At 47.1% G+C, this 20,445-nt stretch overlaps 1 protein-coding gene across 1 annotated transcript in view; it reads left to right on the plus strand.

Moving 5' to 3' along the window:
• LOC139257603 (uncharacterized) overlaps positions 1-20,445 on the plus strand; it is a 71,371-nt gene that overhangs the window by 7,410 nt on the left and 43,516 nt on the right. The gene's annotated exons all lie outside the window — the stretch shown is intronic.

Here is a 20,445-nt window from a genome sequence, read left to right on the forward strand (position 1 = left end):
GTGATCTTATTGAAACATTTAAGGTACTGAGAGGGCTCGACAAGGTAGATGCAGAGAGGATGTTTCCCCTCATGGGGGAATCTAGAACTAAGGGGCATAGTTTCAGAATAAGGGGTCACCCATTTAGAACTGAGATGAGGAGGAATTTTTTCACTCAGAGGGTTGTAAATCTGTGGAATTCTCTGCTGCAGAGAGCTGTGGAGGCTGGTCATTGAATATATTTAAGGTGGAGATAGACAGATTTTTGAAGGGTTATGGGGAGCAGGCATGGAAGTGGAGCTGAGCCCAAGATCAAATCAGCCATGATCTTATTCTTATGTAATGGCGGAGCAGGATCGAGGGGCCAATTGGCCTACTCTTGCTACTATTTCTTATGTTCATATGTCCCTTGCTTTTTGTGGTATATATGTCAATGATTTAGACTTCAATGTAGGGGGCATGATTAAGAATTTTGCAGAATTTTAGGGTAAAAAGGAGGCTTCTCTCCTTCAAGGTGGACTAACTGATATAGTTAATTGACACCTTGCCCAGATTCCCACTGTATAACGACCACGGAAGTAAACAAACGAAACCTCAGTTTTACCGGTTTTATTACGAGCAATGCACGGGAAGGTTCAGCCTAAATCCTCCGAAATACAAGAGTTTTCAAGTACAATTTATACAGGTTTTGGAGAGGAGCTATTCTCCTACAAAATCATCGATAGGTCTATTGCTATCAGCGAAGTTACATTGATTTGTCGACTCTTATCAGACGGACTCTGAGTGGTAAATGCAATTGTCCATCTCTCATCATTGTTTTGTTCCATCTTGCCCTCTACCCCAGTCTATCCGATGCCTAGGGTGGTTGTACTGGCTTCTTTATCTCTTCCTCAGGGACTTTTAAACAAACTGCTGACTTCGGCTGTTTAAGTATTACTAAGGTTAAGCTATAGTTTAATGTGAATAATTCTGCTATACCTAAACAAGCAAGTGTTACAGATATAGGCAATTTATAAGTTCACTACCTTCAGCATAAATCTGACCCCCTATTTGCATCCCCTACAATTTATCCCTTATAATTCCCCCCTAATGGCCCTTGGCTATATGCCGAAGATAGGCCATTTCCCAATTAATTTCTCATGGGTGGGCTTCCAGGGTTGTCCTTTCGCTTGGGAAGCGCTACTTCCCGAGCTGCAGGATCTACCTGTTGGATTTCCCATCAAGGTGATACTGAGTAAGTCCTTTCTGCCAGACTGTCCGATTTTCCTTTATTCAATGTTTTAACTGTAGTACGGGCTAGGGCCTGCCTCTTACGTCGGTTACACCTTTTTGCAGGATAATACAACAAGGTGAGTTCCCTTGCACTACAACCAGTACATTTAGTCCAGCATAGTTTGTGTATAAGCCCTTTTTAGCCAACATTTTCTTGGTGTTCGAATCTTTCCTCCACTTGGGGTCTTCTCTATTCTGCCGAATCAATTTCTCTTTTGCCCCAGCGTTCATAGTTGGACACGTTTGTGGTGCTGGGGGTATGATGGTCGAGGTCCTGGTAGTGCTCACTGTTGCTAAAGTTGTTGTGTATGCATGCCTGCTTACTGTGTGATGTCTGTAACACTGTTATGCCACACTGAATGTACCCTTATACTGTACACGCCTTACCTGTACACCAGAGGGTGCTGCTGCTGGAGACCTAAGGGTTACCTGCACACTGCAGTATAAAAAGGAACTCACAGCTTGTTGTCCTCACTCAGGAGCTGCTAATAAAGGACTACAGGTCTACACAGTTTAAGTATCATACCCTGCCTCGTGGAGTCATTACTAAAGGTGCGCACATACACTACAAAAGTAGTGGGTGGGGTCGTGGTGGTGCGTCTATCTCGGGAGATATCCCTCCACCACCATTCAGAGATGTTGAGTGAAACCTGCACCCACTTCCCCCGGGGGCAGTATCTCTGTCCCTCCGGATTATGAAACACACCGTGGTCTTATTCCCACTAATTATTGGTCCCGTATTCCTGGCCCATCCCCAATGTTGTTTTGTTTCCTTGTTACGTTGTTTTATGCCCGTTATTTAAGTCTACTGTTGCTCCGTCTGTCACTGTTATTGATTCTTTTTGAACTAATGTTGCCCGAGTCCCTGTAATACAGGCCTTGCCGTCCCTCAACCTGTTGTCCTTGATATGAGGTTACGTTACCCCACGTTGTTTCCACAAGCACTAGAATCCTGCAAAAAAACAATATTTCCCGGTCGTCACCAGTTAGTTAGTGACCATTCTTTTTTAACTGGGTCCAGTGTTTCCACTTGCCGATACCCCTTACAACTACCATAATTTACCATTATTACCTGATAGGGTCCGGTCCATTTGGGTGCAAGCCCGGACCTCACTGGAGTAATCACCTGACTGCCTATTTGGGGTGTTTGGACCTTCTGTTTCTTAGTGTCGTTCTCTAAGTCCTTGATTAAACTACTGTTAGCCTGTACCTTTAAATCATGTAACTGTTCAGAGAGTTCCATTCCAAATTTCCGTATTCTGTCTTTATATGGTCCTGCGTCCTCGCTTCCTGAAACCAAGACTTCTGGCAGTCTCATTGCCCTTCCAATCATTAGTTCAAAGGGTGTCAGTCCTGTCGTCCGACTTGGGTTTGCCCTGAGCTTCATCAGTACTCGGGGTAACATCTCTACCCAACCTTTTCCAGTTTCCTCGATTGTTTTAGCTAGGGCTGTTTTTAAGGTCCTATTCATTCATTCCACCAATCCGGAGGATTCTGCATGGTATGGGATATGGAACCTTTGCCTAATCCCTAGTAAAGCGCAGGCCTGTTTCATCAACTGCCCAGTGAAGTGTGTACCTTGATCTGAGTCCAGCCGTAGTGGCATTCCCCATCGGGGTAATATTTCTTCTACTCGGATCCTGGCCACGGTTTCTGCTGAACAATTTCAAGTGGCGAAAGCTTCTACCCACTTCGTAAACTGGTCTGTTATAACTAGGCAATATGTCTTCGCCTTGTTGCTGGGCAACGGTCCAGTAAAATCTATCTGCAAGTTTTCCCAGGGTCCTTTCGGTCGGGGCTGATTTCCCATTCTGACCTTTACTTTCCCCCCTGGGTTGCATTTTGCGCATATCACGCACCTCCTACATTGGTCCTCTATATCTCAAACCATTCCTTTCCACCACCAGCATCTGGACATCGAGCTTATCATGTTGGTTCTACCTGTATGGACATACCCGTGGTATAAATTTAGTAGACTCCCCTGGATGCATTCCAGGGCCACCACATTCCCATCTTTCCTCCATATCCCGTCGGTCCCTTGTTGGTCCCCTCTCTGCTTCCACCTCTCCTTTTCCTGTGGAGGGGCTTCTCCCTGTACTTTAAGCATGTTTACTTCCTCAGGCCCAATTGTACCTACTCCGACTTAGGCTTCCCTGGCCAGTGTACCTGTCTCTGCCACTCACTTGGCTGCTTCATCTGCCCATCCATTCCCCTGTTGATGTTGATCGCACCCTCTTGGGGTAGGAGGGAGGCTTCCACTAATTCTTTAACAATCTCCTCATCTTTAATCGTCCCTCTTCCTGAGGACAAGTATCCCCATCTGCTCCAGGCTATCATATAATCATGCACTACTCCAAAAGCATATCGACTGTCTGTATAGATGTTTACATAGAAACATAGAAACATAGAAAATAGGTGCAGGAGTAGGCCATTTGGCCCTTCGAGTCTACACCACCATTCAATAAGATCATGGCTGATCATTCACCTCAGTACCCCTTTCCTGCTTTCCGTACCCCTTGATCCCTTTAGCCGTAAGGGCCATATCTAACTCCCTCTTGAATATATCCAATGAACTGGCATCAACAACTCTCTGCGGTAGGGAATTCCACAGGTTAACAACTCTCTGAGTGAAGAAGTTTCTCCTCATCTCGGTCCTAAATGGCTTACCCCTTATCCTTAGAATGTGTCTCCTGGTTCTGGACTCCCCCAACATCGGGAACATTCTTCCTGCATCTAACCTGTCCAGTCCTGTCAGAAATTTATATGTTTCTATGAGATCCCCTCTCATCCTTCTAAACTCCAGTGAATACAGTCCCAGTCGATCCAATCTCTCCTCATATGTCAGTTCTACCATCCCGGGAATCAGTCTGGTGAACCTTTGCTGCACTCCCTCAATAGCAAGAACGTCATTCCTCTGATTAGGAGACCAAAACTGAACGCAATATTCCAGGTGAGACCTCACCAAGGCCCTGTACAACTGCAATAGAACTTCCCTGCTCCTATACTCAAATCCCCTAGCTATGAAGGCCAACATACCATTTGCCTTCTTCACCGCCTGATGTACCTGCATGCCAACTTTCAATGACTGATGTACCACGACACCCAGGTCTCGTTGCACCTCCCCTTTTACGAATCTGCCGCCATTCAGATAATATTCTGCCTTTGTGTTTTTGTCACCAAAGTGGAAAACCTCACATTTATCCACATTATACTGCATCTGCCAAGCATTTGCCCACTCACCTAACCTGTCCAAGTCACCTTGTAGCCTTTTAGCATCCTTCTCACAGCTCACACCGCCACCCAGCTTCGTGCCATCTGCAAACTTGGAGATATTACACTCAATTCCCTCATCCAAATCATTAATGTATATTGTAATGAGCTGGGGTCCCAGCACTGAGCCCTGTGGCACCCCATTAGTTACTGCCTGCCATTCTGAAAAGGACCCATTTATCCCGACTCTCTGCTTCCTGTCTGCCAACCAGTTCTCTATCCACGTCAGTACATTACCCCCAATACCACGTGCTTTAATTTTGCACACCAATCTCTTGTGTGGGACCTTGTCAAAAGCCTTTTGAAAGTCCAAATACACCACATCCACTGGTTCTCTCTTGTCCACTCTACCAGTAACATCTTCAAAAAATTCTAGAAGATTTGTCAAGCAGGATTTCCCTTTCATAAATCCATGCTGAATTGGACCGATCCTGTCACTGCTTTCCAAATGTGCTGCTATTTCATCTTTAATAATTGATTCCAACATTTTCCCCACTACTGATGTCAGGCTAACCGGTCTCTCTCTAACACGTTTTCTCTCTCCCTCCTTTCTTAAAAAATGGTGTTACATTATCTACCCTCCAGTCCATAGGAACCAATCCAGAGTCGATAGACTGTTGGAAAATGATCACCAATGCATCCACTATTTCTAGGACTAATTCCTTAAGTACTCTGGGATGCAAACTATCAGGCCCCAGGGATTTATCGGCCTTCAATCCCATCAATTTCCCTAACACAATTTCCTGCCTAATAAGGATTTGCTTCAGTTCCTCCTTCTCACTAGACCCTCGGTCCCCTAGTATTTCCGGAAGGTTATTTGTGTCTTCCTTCGTGAAGACAGAACCAAAGGATTAGTTTAACTGGTCCGTCATTTCTTTGTTCCCCATTATAAATTCACCTGAATCTGACTGCAAGGGACCTGCGTTTGTTTTCACTAATCTTTTTCTCTTCTCTTATCTATAGAAGCTTTTGTAGTCAGTTTTTATGTTCCCAGCAAGCTTCCTCTCATAATCTATTTCCCCCCTCCTAATTAAACCCTTTGTCCTCCTCTGCTGTATTACAAAATTCTCCCAGTCCTCAGGTTTGCTGCTTTTTCTGGCCAATTTATATGCCTCTTCCTTGGATTTAACACTGTCCTTTATTTCCCTTATTAGCCACGGTTGAGCTACCTTCCCCATTTTATTTTTACTCCAGACAGGGATGTACAAGTGTTGAAGTTCATCCACGTGATCTTTAAATGTTTGCCATTGCCTATCCACCATCAACCCTTTAAGTATCACTCGCCAATCTATTCTAGCCAATTCACATCTCATATCATCGAAGTTACCTTTCCTTAAGTTCAGGACCCTAGTCTCTGAATTAACTGTGTTACTCTCCATCTTAATAAAGAATTGTACCATATTATGGTCACTCTTCCCCAAGGGGCCTCGCACAACAAGATTGCTAATTAGTCCTTTCTCATTACACATCATCCAGTCTAGTTGGTTCCTCGACATATTGGTCAAGAAAACCATATTAATACACTCTAGGAAATCCTCCTCCACCGCATTGCTACCAGTTTGGTTAGCCCAATCAATAGGTAGATTAAAATCGCCCATGATAACTGCTGTATCTTTATTGCATGCATCCCTAATTTCTTGTTTGATGCTGTCCCCAACCTCACTATTATTGTTTGGGGGTCTGTACACAACTTCCACTAGCATTTGCCACACGCTCCTTTCGCTGCCCGCATTTGATTTCTGCATGATCTCGGCGACGATACTCGAAGAGCTCAGCGCCCTCCCGAATGCACTTCCTCCACTTAGGGCGGTCTGTGGCCAGGGACTCCCAGGTGTCAGTGGGGATGTCGTACTTTATCAGGGAGGCTTTGAGGGTGTCCTTGTAACGTTTCCTCTGCCCGCCTTTGCCTCGTTTGCCGTGGTCGTGTTCCGAGTAGAGCGCTTGCTTTGGGAGTCTCGTGTCTAGCATGCGAACTATGTGGCCTGCCCAGCGGACCTAATCAAGTGTGGTTAGTGCTTTCATGCTGGGGATGTTGGCCTGGACGAGGACGCTAATGTTTGTGTGTCTGTCCTCCCAGTGGATTTGCAGGATCTTGCAGAGACATCGCTGGTGGTATTTCTCCAGCGATTTGAAGTGTCTACTGTACATGGTCCATGTCTCTGAGCCATACAGGAGGGCGGGTATTACTACGGCCCTGTAGACCATGAGCTTGGTGACAGTTTTGAAGGACTGGTCTTCAAACACTCTTTTCCTCAGGCGGCCGAAAGCTGCACTGGTGCACTGGAGGCGGTGTTGGATCTCGTCGTCAATGCCAGTTCTTGTTGATAGGAGGCTCCCGAGATCGGGGAAGTGGTCCACGTTGTTCAGGGCCACGACATGGATCTTGATGTCTGGAGGACAGTGCTGTGAAGCGAGGACAGGCTGGTGGAGGACCTTTGTATAGCAAGGTGCTTAACCCGGGTAGGAAATTACCAAAATAATTGAGGAGTCCCAGGAATGACCGCAGCTCCATCACGTTCTGTGGTCTCGGCGCGTTCTTGATGGCCTCCGTCTTGGCGTTGGTTGTTCTGATGCTGTCTGCCGCGATTCTTCTCCCTAAGAACTCAACCTCTGGTGCCAGGAAAACACACTTCGAGCGTTTCAACTTAGTCCCACACAATCTAATCGACTTAGAACCTCTTCCAGGTTCTTCAAGTGTTCGATGGTGTCCTGACCTGTGATCAATATGTTGTCCTGGAAAACCACGATGAGCGGAACCAACTTTAGCTGGTTCTTCATGTTCCTTTGAAAGATAGCCGCGGATACTCGAATCCCAAACGAGCATCTATTATAGATGAACAGACCTTTGTGCATGTTGATGCAGGTGCGACCTTTCGAAGATTCCGCCAGCTACTGCGTCATGTAAGCTGAGGTCAGATTCCACTTGGCAAACGTCTTTCCTCCTGCCAGGGTCGCAAATAGGTCGTCTGCCTTGAGTAGCGGGTACTGGTCCTGCAGCGGAAAACAGTTAATCGTTACCTTATAGTCCCCACAAATTCTAACTGTGCTATTGCCCTTGACGACCGGAGCAATCGGACTGGCCCACTCGTTGAACTCCACCGGCGCGATGCTGCCTTCTCGTTGCAGCCTGTCCAGCTCGATCTCCACTTTCTCTCGCATCATGTATGGCACTGCCCGTGCCTTGTGATGGATGGGTCGTGTACTGGGAACCAAGTGGATCTGCACCTTCGCCCCCAAGAAACTTCCAATACCTGGCTCAAACAACGACGGAAACTTGCTCAGAACCTGGGCACATGAGGCGTCGTCGATAGACGAGAGCACTCGGATGTCGTCCCAGTTCCAGCGGATTTTCCCCAATCAGCTTCTGCTGAACAGTGTAGGGCCATCTCCTGGTACAATCCATAGTGGGAGTTCATGCACTGCTCCATTATAGGAGACTTTTACTGCTGCGCTGCCAATTACAGGGATCAGTTCTTTGGTGTAGGTTCTCAGCTTGGTATGAATGGGGCTAAGCTTGGGTCTGTGTGCCTTGTTGCACCACAGCCTGTCAAAGGCCTTTTTGCTCATGATAGACTGACTCGCACCCATGTCCAGTTCCATGGATACTGGAATTCCGTCCAGTTCGACTTTTAACATGATCGGTGGAAATATGTGGTGAAGGTGTGTACCCCGTACACCTGCCTCCTCGGTTCGAGTCTCTAGTTCAGTTTGATCTGCCATGGATCGATCTTCCTCTGCAATGTGGTGGTTTGCAGCCCGTCTGCACATTCGCTAGAGGTGTCCAATTGTTCCACAGCTTTTGCACACATAGTATTTGAAGTGGCATTGATGGGCTCAATGATCACCTCTGCAGCGCCAACTAGGTGTTAACTGCCTCACATTAACATTTGATGGCTCTGGGTCATCTGAGGTCATGCAGCTGCAGGCATGTACATTCTGCCATATGCATTCCTGCCTGAAAACTATGTTACTTTGTGTACAGTAATTGCCGAAACCCCTTTATGCAGCTATCATGTATCTCACACTACTATACATAACTGTATCTTACCATGCTATACATGACTGTAACCAGAGATGACCTGTAACCACAAGCTTACCTTACCACCAGGGGTGCACTTGCAGGAGACACTGGATACCTGTCCCAGACAGGTATATAAGGACAGGTCTCAGGCAAGTGAGGCATTCGAGAGCTGTGTAATAAAGGTGCAGGTCCTGAGTGACCTTGACTTCAGCATGTGCCTCATGTGAGTCTGTACTGCGGGAACAGGACTTTACAGTGGCGACGAGTTACGGGATTACAGAATCCACAGAATGGCGAACAATGGCTCAGATGAAAAATACAATGCTGGAGATAATTGGGAGGACTTTATAGAAAGGCTCCAGCAAAGCTTTGTAACCAAAGACTGGTTAGGCGACGACAAGGCAGACAAGAGAAGAGCCCAACTCTTGACCAGCTGTGGCTCAAAAACATACGTTTAAATGCAGGACCTGCTGGCACCCGAGAAACCAGCAAGCAAGTCGTTTGAAGAGTTGAGCACACTGGTGAGAGACCACCTGAAGCCAGCGAGCAGCCTACACATGGCCAGACACAGGTTCTACAACTACAGACGCTGTGTGGGCCAGAGCATACCCGACTTCGTGGCGGAACTTCGGAGGTTGGCTAGCTTATGTGAGTTCTCCGATGAACTAAGGAGAGAAGTACTGAGAGACTTTTTTATTGAAGGAATAGGCCAAGCAGGCATATTCCGAAAGCTCATCAAAACCAAGAACTTGACCCTAGAGGCAGCAGCACTGGTTGCACAGACATTCTTGGCAGGAGAAGAAGAAACGAGGTTGATCTACACTGTGGGTACGACAACTAACGAAACATCGGAACAAGGGGTTCACAGCGTGAAACAAGCCGCTACCCCCACACACAGATAAAGGCAGGAGAGCAGGCCCTCAACAGCAGACAGTGGCGGCAGAAGCCATCAAGGGCCACATGAATGGCCGTTCACACCTCATCAACCCACAATGCGAGCAATCGACTACAAACTGAGAGAAGCTCAAGAGAGATCAGCCAGACGCAGCTCATTCTTTGGAAACAATGGAAGCAGTCTGTGCTGGAGATGTGGGGGAAGGCACTCATCAAGGGGGTGTCGATTTCAGCATGCTGTTTGCAGAAACTGCGACTATACAGGGCATCTGGCCCACATGTGCAGACAAATGGCAGCTCGGCTGGTATACGAATCGGAAGGGTCGGAAAGCGGACCAGAAGACGGTGGGGACAGTACCTGGGACACCGATGTACAGCGGGTCAACACGATCAATGGCCACTGCTCCTACAACAAGATGCCTCCAATAATGATGAGGGTCTTACTCAACGGGATACCCATCAACATGGAGCTGGATACGGGAGCGAGTCAATCTCTCATGAGCGCTCAACAATTTGAACAGCTGTGGCCGCACAAAAGAGACAGACCAAAATTCACAAGGGTCGACACCAAACTAAGGATCTATACCAAAGGAATCGTCCCAGTCCTCGGCAGCGCCATGCTCTCAGTCACACACAAAGGGACAGTGAACCGACTTCCCCCGTGGATTGTCCCCGGAGACCCCCCAGCACTGCTGGGGAGAAGCTGGCTGGCAAAACTAAACTGGAAATGGGATGATGTTCACGCCATTTCGTCAGAGGAACGGACCTCCTGCTCAACAGTTCTAAGTCAATTTGAACATCTCTTTCAGCCAGGTGTGGACACCTTCAAAGGGGCTAAAGTCAAAATCTACATCACAGAGGATGCTAGACCAGTCCATCACAAGGCTAGAGCTATGCCCTATGTGATGAGGGAAAAGATTGAACATGAACTGGACCGGCTTCTGCGGGAAGGCATTATCTCACCTGTGGAATTTAGCGATTGGGCAAGTCACATCGTCCCAGTCATGAAGCCTGATGGATCCGTACGAATCTGTGGGGACTACAAATCTACCATAAACAGAGTCTCCCTACAGGACCAATACCCGCTGCCCAGAGCGGAGGACTTATTTGCCACATTAGCTGGAGGAAAACTTTTCTCAAAACTAGATCTCACATCTGCGTATATGACGCAAGAATTGACCGAGGAATCCAAGCTACTCACCACCATCAACACACATCGAGGCCTTTTCATGTACAATCGATGCCCATTCGGCATCAGGTCGGCAGCTGCCATATCCCAGCACAACATGGAGAGTCTGCTCAAGTCCATCCCGGAGACGGTTGTATTTCAAGACGACACACTTATCACGGGCAGGGACACCGACTCCCATCTCCGCAATGTGGAGGAAATACTAAAGCGGTTGGATCGGGTAGGCCTAAGAGTTAAGAAATCCAAGTGCCTGTTTCTCGCGCCTGAGGTTGAATTTTTGGGCAGAAAGATTGCCGCTGATGGAATCCGCCCAACAGAGTCCAAAATAGAAGCAATTCGCCTGGCACCCAGGCCCCGGAATGTCTCAGAACTGCGCGCCTTTCTCGGGCTACTCAATTACTTTGGGAACTTTATGCAGAACTTAAGCACACTGCTGGAGCCTCTCCATGTGCTACTCAGGAAGGGGTGCGATTGGTTTTGGGGGGACGCCCAGGAACACGCCTTCAATAAGGCACGCATCCTTCTGTGTTCCAACAGTGTTTTGACTTTCTTTGATCCAGGTAAAAAGCTAGTTCTTACATGTGATGCGTCAGCGTATGGGGTCGGGTGCATTTTGCAACATGTCAATAGCACGGGTAAATTACAACCCATAGCTTATGCCTCCAGGTCACTTTCGCGGGCGGAGCGCGGGTACGGAATGGTGGAGAAGGAGGCGCTCGCGTACGTGTACGGTGTCAAAAAGATGCACCAATACCTTTTCGGGGCCAAGTTCGCGTTAGAAACCGACCACAAGCCCCTCATGTCCCTACTATCTGAAAGCAAGGCAATAAACGCCAACGCCTCGGCGCACATTCAACGGTGGACACTCATGCTGGCGTCTTACGATTATACTATAAGGCACAGACCAGGCACAGACAACTGTGCCGACGCGCTTAGCAGGCTACCCCCTGGCCACCATAGAAGGATCTGACGAACAGGACTGTGAGATAGTCATGGCAATCAATGCCTTTGAGTCCACAGGTTCGCCCATGACGGCTCGCCAAATCAGACCCCATGTTATCCCTAGTAAAAAGATGTGTCCTAACCGGTGACTGGGCAGAGGCTCGCGATGCCTGCCCCGAGGTGCATGCCTTTCCATAGGCGCATGCATGAGCTGTCACTTCAAGCAGACTGCCTAATGTGGGGCAGCAGAGTAGTTATGCCTCTGCGAGGCAGAGAGGCATTTGTCCAGGACCTCCACCGCGAGCACCCGGGGATCGTTCTCATGAAGGCCATAGCCAGATCCCACGTCTGGTGGCCTGGCATTGACGCAGACTTGGAGCTCTGCGTCTGACGGTGCACCATTTGTGCCCAACTCAGTAATATCCCCAGGGAGGCCCCCCGAGCCCCTGGCCCTGGCCCACCAAACCGTGGTCGCGGGTACACATCGACTATGCGGGCCCATTCATGGGCAAAATGTTCCTCGTAGTTGTAGATGCATTTTCTAAGTGGATCGATTGCACCATTTTAAACTCAAGCACCACCTCCACCACTATGGTGAGCCTTGGAACTATGTTCGCAACGCACGGCATTCCTGACATATTGGTCAGTAATAATGGTCCGTGCTTCACCAGCGCAGAATTCCAAGATTTTGTAAGTGACCACGGTATAAATCACGTTAGGACAGCACCGTTCAAGCCGGCCTCCAACGGCCAGGTGGAGCGAGCAGTGCAGATCATTAAACAAGGCATGCTCAAAATCCAAGGTCCCACGCTGCAGGGCCGCCTGTCGCGACTGCTGCTGGCATACAGATCTCGCCCGCATTTATTGACTGGAGTTCCCCCCACGCAACTATTAATGAAATGTACCTTAAAGACAAGGCTCTCATTAATCCTCCCAGACATGCATGAAATCGTTGAGACAAAGCGCCGTAAGCTAACCGAGTACAATGACCGAAATTCGAGGGGGAGGTGGAATGAGATAAGGGACAAAGTGTTTGTGCTAAACTATTGCAGGGGTCCCAAATGGTTTGCAGGGACAGTAACAGGCAAGGAAGGAAACAGGCTACTGGTGGTACAAATAGACAGCATGTAGACCAAGTCAAAAGTAGATTTACCAACAACACTGCTGAACCAAAGGCAGACTACAATGTGGAACTCACACCACGCCTGGTGGACAGACAGAGGGAACAACCTGAGGAAAAGGCAATCCAAACAGATAGTCCAGGCGAGACACCAACAATCACACTGAATGAAACAGACAGCCCAGGCGAGATACCGGCAATCACCCCGAAAGAACAACAGGCACCAAGGCAAACAACTGAACCACAACTAAGACGCTCCACGCGAGAGCGTAGACCACCTGAGAGACTGAACCTATAAAGACAATAAGACCTTGGGGGAGGGTGATGTCATGTATCTCACACTGCTGTACATAACTGTATCTTACCATGCTATAAATGACTGTAACCAGAGATGACCTGTAACCACAAGCTTACCTTACCACCAGGGGTACACTTGTAGGAGACACTGGATACCTGTCCCAGACAGGTATATAAGGACAGGTCTCAGGCAAGTGAGGCATTCGAGAGCTGTGTAATAAAGGTGCAGGTCCTGAGTGACCTTGACTTCAGTATGTGCCTCGTGTGAATCTGTACTGAGGGGACAGGACTTTACAGCGGCAACATTTTTTTGGTGTTATCACTGGTGGACATAAATGCCTGGGCTATTGTTATGGCTTTGCTCAGGTTCGGTGTTTCAACAGTCAATAGTTTGCGAAGGATAATCTCATGGCCAATGCCAAGCACAAAAAAGTCTCTTAGCATTTGCTCCAGGAATCCATCGAATTCGCAATGTCCTGCAAGGCGCCTTAGTTCGGCGACATAGCTCGCCACTTCCTGGCCTTCAGACCGTTGACATGTGTAAAATTGATACCTTATTATCAGAGCACTCTCCTTCGGATTTAGGTGCTCCCAGACCAACGTACACAGTTCTTCATACAATTTGGTTGTTGGTTTCACCTGAGCAAGAAGGTTCTTCACGAGGCCATAGGTTGTTGCCCCACAGACGATGAGGAGGATCGCCCTTCGTTTGGCAGCGTTCTCATCCTCTTCCAGCTCGTTGGTCACAAAGTATTGGTCGAGTCACTGCACGAAGGCCTCCCAATCGTCCCCTTCTGAGAATTTCCCCAGGATACCAACAGTTCACTGCATTTTTGTGTGATGGTTCGTTATTTTGACGCCAGTTATGTTCATAATAAAGTAATGTAACTGAGTACTGTAGATGTGAGTAAGTGTGACCTTAGTTCCTTTATTCTAACTCCAGAGTGCTGGTACAGCATGGGCGACCTGCTTATATACAGTGCTCCCAAGGGATGCTGGGATCCCTTGGGACTCCAACAGGTACTCCCTCTGATGGTGGTATGATACTGGTTACATAGGGTTGCATACATAACAGGCCCAAAATTCATTCGCTATATCCAGCACGGTGAATATCTTATGTTCTGGATCCAGGCCATTAAAAATTGTGGCCGGACTTGCCACTATTGGGTGTTCTCGGGGAGTCACCTTATTCAGGGCGGTATAATCGATAGTTAGTCGGTAAGACCTGTCGGGTTTCTTTCCTGGCCACACAGGTGAATTAGTGGAGGCTATTGCCTGTTTCACTACCCCTTGCTTCTCTAATTCCTGCACTATCTGACAGACCGCTTCCTCAGCTTCGGATCTTAATGGGTACTGTCGGTGAGCTTTGTGTTCGGGTCCGTAAATTTTGATGGGTGGTATCTCTGCTAATCCACAATCTTGCTTGTATTGTGCCCACAAAGTCGGGTATAATTGACACACGCTACCCCATACACCCTTTGTTTCTCACTCAGGCTGGATTGGGGGTATTCCGGCCACTCGTTGCTGCTGGTGTCCCGGGTGTTCGAACTTAATTCGGTTTTCGTGCTTATCCCCCAAAATTATCCGGTTACGTTGGGGATCTATCAGTACTCCTATCTCCCTTAAAGTATCGATGCCCAATATGGTGCCTTCTGTGTTCTGACAGCACCAGAACTGAGTAGGTAACATTACCCCCTGTACTTCTAATAACACCATCTCACTTAGAGTTGCTTTCTAATATCGCCCACCTACTCCTTGTATGTTTGCAGTCCTGCGGATCCGGGGCAAATCTAAGTTGGTTATGGAAATAGACGCTCCTGTGTCTACTAGCATATCCCAGTGCGGCCCCCTAACACTGCACTAATAAACATCCTTGGATCCCCTGGCTGCCGTCCCATACCTCCGCCGTGGGCCGGCAACCCCTAGCGTGTACTTGCTAATTGGAGCATATTGATGATATCCTCGTTAGAGGGTGTCTCAGGTTGGGGCTGTGGTGGCAGTGGTGCTGGTACCTGTCTGAGCATGTCCATCAGCTCTTCCCTGGTTAATGGTGTTCCTTTCTTTGCCTGTTGGGGGCCTCATCTTCCCGCGTCTCCTCCCTTACTCCAGCAATCTTTGGCCAAATGTCCAAGTTTACCATAATTTTGACATCTCCCTTTAGAAATTCCGTAACCTCTCCTTTTCTGCAGGCAATCCCTACTGAAGTGGCCTTCAGGATTGCAGTTAAAACATATCAGGGGAGCTGCGCTACCGCTGTTGCTGCTATTTTTGCTATTTTCTCCCTTTGTTCTAACTTCAACTCCTCTACATGTTCTGCCCATTCCAAAGTTTCATCGTAATCATCTCCTATCTTAAATCCTAACTTAATTATCTTTTGATGTGCCTCTCTTAGTCCATCTTTAAACATTTTCAAGAATGCTACATCATTTTTGTCGGGGTCATCAGTCCCAGAGTGATCTTTGTATTCAATCCACTTTCGTTCCCCATACTCCCCTACCCTTTCACCTGCCTTTTGAGTCACATTCAGTATTCTACTCCAATTGGTCCTAATTGGTCCCCAGCATCTTTCCATCCCGTATTTGAGGAATTCCCATCTTTGCATTTTGCTAGATCCGCTCTTCCATTATTCTGCCATTCCCCATTTTATACCTCTGGTGTCGCTTTATGCCAATTTATCGGACCCGTTTTGGCTTTTACCAGATTATGAATGTCTACTAAGGTTAGGTTATGGGCGTCTAGCAGTTCTTCCACCTTTTGCCAGAATTTTGTATTCCTACTATTTGCTTTAGGGGTTGGTAACTCATTCAATAGAATTTGTCTCTCCTGTGGGCTGAGGGTACCTTCTGTGTGGTAATCTGGGCTGCTTTACATCCATTGGAGGGAATGGTGGTAGTGCATATCGGTGCCGCTGATACATAGCCATTATCATGTGCTGCGGGCCACTTTACTCTGCACTCGTTATCCCAGTCTGGTTTACTGTTAGGTTGGGCTTGTGGATTACACTTACCCACCATGGGGTGTATTGGCTCTATTGCCGTAGGTGATGGTGCTATGGCTGTGCACTGCACTATCCATCTGGTGCTGTCTTTATCTCTTCCAACTTATTTATCTTAGCTTCTAACTCTTGAATTTGTTTTGTTTGAGTATCTATCTGTCCTCTGTAGCAGGCGAGTATTATTACATAGGCTTTCTTCGTTTTATTTTTATTCTGACTATCCCACCATTTCCTCTGTCTGTCAGGTGAGTATTTTTTCTTTTATTAATAAATCCAAATTAATAATGTCCAGTATAAAACAGCTGTCAATGGAAAGGGTTAACTCCTTTACAGGTTTGTAAGAAAGCCTGACGTTATTACGTGGCTTTGCGTAATCATTCAAAAACATTTTCCCAAGGGCTAAACTTTCCACAAGGTGGCTAAGGCACCAAAAAATGGGCCTTGTTCCAGCGATATGGGACGTCTCGGCCTTGCTGATCGCCGGCACAAGACCCATTTTTTTTTTTGCGATTTTCCACTCGGCCTTACCCCGGTGATATCAAATGGGCGATGTGATTTTTCGGCGATCTCACGATCGCCCACCGAAAACAAAAGTTTAAAAAAAAACTTCCCTATCAATGCTATTCTGCGTATGTGTGGGATTTTATTTTTGGTTGAGTTTCTTTGCTGCATTTTGAGAGGTCATCACACATACTCAAAAGGCACAGGGAGGGTCAGAGAGAGAGAGTGCAGACAGAGCGAGTGAAGGAAGGAAGAGAGGAAGAGGAGATTTGTTGGTCTGGTTGGAGTGTAGCAATCCTGAAAATAGTTGTTTGGAGTAAAAAATACTTAATATTATCTTACTTTACAGTGTTTTATTGCACTGAAATTACAGAAAATATGTTTGAAATTCTAATAGTGTACTATATATACATACTTTAAAATGGAGGGTGAGAGTGAGAGGAAGAGGGCAAAACCCTTCAGCGAGGAGGCCAAAAGACTCTGGTAAATATTGTCCGGGGCAGGTGGGCCGACTTGTCACGGGGTGGGCAAGGGAAACCTCCATCCTGTGCGTACAGCAAAATATGGATGGAGATTGCCGATGTCGTGACATCGGCATCAAATGAAGTAAGGACACCTGACCAGTGCCAGAAAAGATGGAACAACTTGTTTGCAGCAGCGAGAGTAAGTTGCATGTTATATTTTAAATGTTACATATGTAATATTTTAATGATGCATGCAAATTTTAATTGGAATCTTGAATGTCATTTCTTTATAGAATTAATTAATTCAATTATGAATTAATTTATGCATCCTAACAGTAAGTTGAATTTTATATTATGAAATATTGTTCATATGCAATGCAATGCAAATTTTTAATCGAACATTGCATCTCTGGCATTGAATTTAAATCTGTCATTCTTAAATGTGTATTAGCATGTCCATTAGCTTATGCCATGCCATGTTCTCTTATCATTTGCAGAAGAAGATATCTATCAATCAAGCAGAGCAGCAGCTCTGTTCATATACAGCCGCTGTCAGAATATGAGGAGCTTGCGGTTGCTTTAGTGGGACCTGACAGCCGTTTAGTCACGACCCTTGGTGTGGCCGAACCCATCCTTGAGTCTTGTGAGTAATGGGAACTGTGCAATGTGTCAAACATTATGAAAGACATTTTAAAAATCTATATTGGTTACGCATGTAATGTCCTGCAATTATAATGCAATATGCAATATACTTTTGATGTACTCTTGATGTACGAATGATGTCATGGCAGCCCTGGTGGACCCTTGTGCATATGGGGTATTGAAAATTATTGTTATGTTATAGGTTATTGAAAAATATTGATATGTGTGTTTACTATTAATGAGCACAGTTAATGTCCTAATAAGTTGTTTAGAAATGTCATTCATCTTTTTAAGGTCGAGTTGTGTCAGTGGAGCCATCCACTCCTCCTGCACCATCTGCAGCATCAACTACCTCGGAGGAGGAAGAGGAGGAACATGAGGCAAGAGTTAGTGTGGAGGAAGAGCAGGAGGTGGAGGAGGAGAAGGAGGAGGAGGAGGAGGAGGAGGAGGATAGAAAATTTTTTGTGGGGGGGGGGAAATAACCTGCGGCCATCTCTATTGAGATAGATGAGGCACTGGGACCAAGCGGTGTGCAGGTGGCAACGCCAAGGCATGAGATTTTGCACATGCCAATGACACGGAGGTTAGGTCAGCGAGGTGAGCAATCGCCTACCTCGGGGGGGCAGGTGGAGTGCTTGATTTCCCTGTGCAGGGAGATGATCGTGATCGGTCGCGGCCTTATCCAGGGGTTCGAGGGTTTCTTCACAAACTGGAGCCAATTCTCCACAAACTGGAGCCAGTTCCCAACAACCTGGAGCCAGTTCAGCACAAACTTCTCCAACTGGTCTTCCGTGCAAACCCAGATAGTGCGGGAAGCGCTGGAGGCGATCTGCGAACAGACCGCCGCAACCAATGCCCTTCGGCATGCGTTGCTGGCTGGACATGGCGCTGCACCCCAAGGCGTCGTGTTGGCTCGCAACGAGACCCCTAGCACTCAAGTGAGTATGGAGGACACAGTTCCTCCTGACTCAGAAGTGGAGCCTCAGGCTTCTGTTTCCACTCCTTCACCTCCACCACTGCAGGAAATCTTGCCGTCCCATGCTGCACAACGCATTCGTGTCGGTCAGCGTAGACCAAAACGGGTGGGTGGAGTAAAAACACGGGGTGGGAAAAGACCTGGAGGGAAACGTGGCCACAGGAAGGGAGGGTGGTTTGTTTACATTGTTAAATTGTGTTTTGTTCATGGTTGTTTGAAAATTGTTAACGTTTTTTTCATGGTTGTTCGGGGTTTGGGAGAAGGGTGGGTTGGGGGCAGGAGTGGGGGGAGGGAGGGTGTTGTTTACTAATTTTTTTTAAATTCATTCGTTTGTTGTGTTAATAAAAAAAATTATTTAATTCAACAATTGTTATGCCTTCTCTCTTAGTTACATTAGTTACATTAAGGATAACATTTTCATATAATATATTTACAGTTGTTCATCATTATTTGTTTAGTCTTTTATTGTAGCCGGACTTTACTTAAACTTTACTTAAACTAAGCATTAATACCGATGCCAGGCCAGTGCAGGCAAGACAAAAATGAAACCCCATGCAAATGAAACTTTTGATTAACACTAACTGTAAATGAACTATTGAATATCCACAATGTAAGTTCATGCAAAGCATTCATTAATGAGTTGCTATCGTAACAGCTTAGCAGCCGTGTAACTGCCACTGAGTACTGGTCTTCAGGAAGGAGGTGGTGGTACCGATGCTAGATCGCCAGGCTGATTGCGCTCCATTTGGTCCTCGCCTGCATCCTCTTCCGCCTCTTCCTCCTCTTCATCCTCGCCGGCTGGCTCTTCTGTCACCCCTTCTTCTGGAGGTGAACCTGCAGCCCGATCTGGCATTACTTGTCCTCTCCTTATAGCTAGGTTATGCAGCATGCAACATGTTGTGTATGGTGAAAGAGTCAGACTGAACACTGTGAGCTCAAAGTAAAGTGTGACCGTAGTCTTTTATTGCAGGTCTCCAGAGTCCCTCTCCAACCTGTGAGGCCTCCTTAAATACCTGTGCTCCCAAGGGATTATGGGATCTCTTGGGACTCCAGGGGTGAGCCCTCTGGTGGTTGTAAAGTGTAACTACAAGTTTACATATACAACAACACTCCCCCCAAAGTCAACAGTGTAACTATTTTACAATGTGAGTCGATCTGGGGCCCTTCTTGCCCTGGTTGATCATCTCAGTGTGAAGGCTGGCATTGTTGAATTAGTTGTTGGGCCCTCGCTAGGCTGCTGTGCAGCTGGCCTTGCTGGGCTTCCTGGTGTGTTGGGCCCTGCTGGGCTGCTGTAGATGATGGATTCTGCTTCGTGGTCAACCGTGGTGTCGGTTGCCACTGGTGTGTATGTTGGGGGATCAAAGATGGTAGGGTCCAAGGTGGGTTGCTCAGGATAGTCCGTAAATCTGAGTTTGATTTGGTCCAAGTGTTTCCGGTGAATGAGTCCATTTGAAAGTTTGACCCGAAACACCCTTCTCCCCTCTTTGGCCACGACAGTGCCGGGAAGCCACTTGGGACCTTGTCTATAATTTAATTCAAATACAGGATCATTGATTTCAATCTTGCGTGACACATTTGCGCTATCATGGTATGTACTTTGTTGAAGCCGCCTGCTCTCTACCTGTTCATGTAGATCAGGGTGAACTAACGAGAGCCTTGTCTTGAGTGCTCTTTTCATGAGCTGTTCAGCAGGTGGGATCCCAGTGAGCAACTGGGATCTCGTGTGGTAGCTAAGCAGGACTCAGGATAGGCGAGTCTGCAGTGAGCGTTCAGTTACCATCTTCAAGCCTTGCTTGATGGTTTGCACTGCTCTCTTTGCCTGACCATTGGACGCTGATTTAAATGGGGCAGATGTGACATGTTTGATCCCGTTGTGGGTCATG

The sequence above is a fragment of the Pristiophorus japonicus genome, unplaced genomic scaffold (genome assembly GCF_044704955.1).
Source record: "Pristiophorus japonicus isolate sPriJap1 unplaced genomic scaffold, sPriJap1.hap1 HAP1_SCAFFOLD_881, whole genome shotgun sequence".
Lineage (NCBI taxonomy): Eukaryota > Metazoa > Chordata > Chondrichthyes > Pristiophoridae > Pristiophorus > Pristiophorus japonicus.